The 2,271-nt window shown below is 44.4% G+C and overlaps 1 protein-coding gene across 1 annotated transcript in view; it reads right to left on the bottom strand.

The window, feature by feature from the left end:
- SMARCC1 (SWI/SNF related, matrix associated, actin dependent regulator of chromatin, subfamily c, member 1) overlaps positions 1-2,271 on the bottom strand; it is a 201,763-nt gene that overhangs the window by 199,052 nt on the left and 440 nt on the right. The window lies entirely within an intron of this gene.

Here is a 2,271-nt window from a genome sequence, read left to right as displayed (position 1 = left end):
AGAAATACACTCTGGCTTTACAAAGTCCTGAGAAGTCAAAGACAACTTTGTCTATAAAGTCTCAAGGATAGTGAATCAACATTAGCCTAGTGGTCTCAATACTACTGGGCAATTCTTCAAACTGCTTTGTAGCCACTTCCCTACCCACCCAAACAAATATCTGAAGGATTATCCACACCTAAAGCTTCTTGTAGTTGGTTCCAAACTGATGCACACTGAACAGCATGGAGAGGTAGAAATTACTGAAATTTGCCTTTTTCTACTCTCTTCCTTGATATTCAAAGGAATGTCTCTAGATTATTTTTCTTTGTTGAAGCTTCACTGAATTTAAGACCCAAAGCATTGGCTAAAAGGAATGTAATAAGAAAGAATTAACCAATATTTTCATAACATATTCAATTCCACTAGCCACTTCTGGAAGCTCTATTACCTACGTTTAAAAAGTGATCGGCCGGGCGCGGTGGCTCACGCCTGTAATCCCAGCACTTTGGGAGGCCGAGGCGGGCGGATCACGAGGTCAGGAGATCGAGACCATCCTGGCGAACACGGTGAAACCCGTCTCTACTGAAAATACAAAAAAATTAGCCAGGCGTGGTGGCGGGCGCCTGTAATCCCAGCTTCTAGGGAGGCTGAGGCAGGAGAATGGTGTGAACCCGGGAGGCGGCAGAGCTTGCAGTTAGCGGAGATCGCGCCACTGCACTCCAGCCTGGGCGACAGAGCGAGACTCCGTCTCAAAAATAAAATAAAATAAAATAAAAAGTGACCAATTTATCACTGTGTAAGAAAGGGCAATATTACTAAAAATCTAGAGTCTAAATATAATTTCGGGGGGGGGTCCAAGCACCTAAAAATATTACTGTCTCTCACTTCCTCAAACTTCAGATAAGAAATGTAATTTTTCCTAGCTGACCTTCAAAAATAAAAAAGAAAGAAAGAAATGGTCATTTCTGGGTTTTGTTTTTTGTTTGTTTGTTTGTTTTTGTTTTTTGAGAGAGAGTCTTACTCTATTACCCAAGCTGGAGTGTAATGGTGCGGTCTCGGCTCACTGCAGCCTCTGCCTCCTAGGTTCAAGCTATTCTGCCTCAGCCTCCCGAGTAGCTGGGATTACAGGCGTGTGCTGCCACACCCGACTAATTTTGTACTTTTTGGAAAGACTGGGGCTTCACCATGTTGGTCAAGCTGGTCTCGAACTCCTCACCTCAGGTGATCCACCCGCCTTGGCCTCCCAAACCGCGCCCGGCCAGAAATGGTCATCTCCGAATGTACCACGTGTAATGCCAAAGGAACCCAAGATCTCTGCCCATGCCTAATAACTGCCAAACACTGACAGGCTTCACTGAACTGTAGAGGCCAAATAAATAGATTCCTAGTTTATTTTTTCATTCATTCAACAAATATTTACTAAGCAGCTACTAAGGGTAAGGCACTAAGTATCAGCCACGTTCCCGGATAGACTGCAGTGAACAAAGCCCTTTCTTCAGTGCTATGATCCTCAATAGGAGAAAGTACAGAATTAAACAGAGTGATAGGAAAACTTCAGAGGCTGGGGAGCCTTTTTGGCTACCTGCTTCATTACACCCTTTAAGGGAGTTCTCCGGAATATTTACACAAACGGGAAGTTGAAAAAAAAAAACAAACATTTGTTATAAACAAGGGATTAAGTCAAAACTTTGAAAACTACTGACTCGGCGGAACTTCCACTCCAAAGGTAGGATAAATAAGTAAATGAATAATTTCAAAATGTGGCAAACACTACGAAGACAATAAAGGTGACATAAGAAAAGTGTTCTAATAAAAACTGGGTTCTCGGAAGGCCTCCCTAAAGAACACTTTACGTACAAGTGAACATTAACTCTCACGCCATACAGAACTGGAAGCACAATGAGGTAGAACTCGTCGTTAATAGTTTTTTCATCCATCCTAGAATTCAAATTACCTGTTAGTAATTAACGAATACAATCATCCCAGTCGTTTAGCAAATCAACAACAGGTAGCAAACCCCCTCGAGACTTTGAATACGCTCTAAACAAAACTTGAAGCTGCTTTTACTACGCTTGCTCAGTCTTTAGGGATCATTGTTCATACACCTAAGGCAGCTGACAAGAGAGAGAGTCACACTCGCCTAGTGGCTGAGCTCGCCCTGCTCTGGCACACAAGACTGAGCAGGGGCTTTCGCCAGGGGTGCGTGGGCTCAGAAGAACGAGCGCCTGACCCATCAGGCCACCGGCGCGCGGGCTCCCAGATCCGACGGCGGGGGCGTGGCGGGCCCGG

This window comes from Colobus angolensis, unplaced genomic scaffold, assembly GCF_000951035.1.
Source record: "Colobus angolensis palliatus isolate OR3802 unplaced genomic scaffold, Cang.pa_1.0 Scaffold18, whole genome shotgun sequence".
Lineage (NCBI taxonomy): Eukaryota > Metazoa > Chordata > Mammalia > Primates > Cercopithecidae > Colobus > Colobus angolensis.
This window is presented reverse-complemented; position numbering and strand designations above follow the sequence as displayed.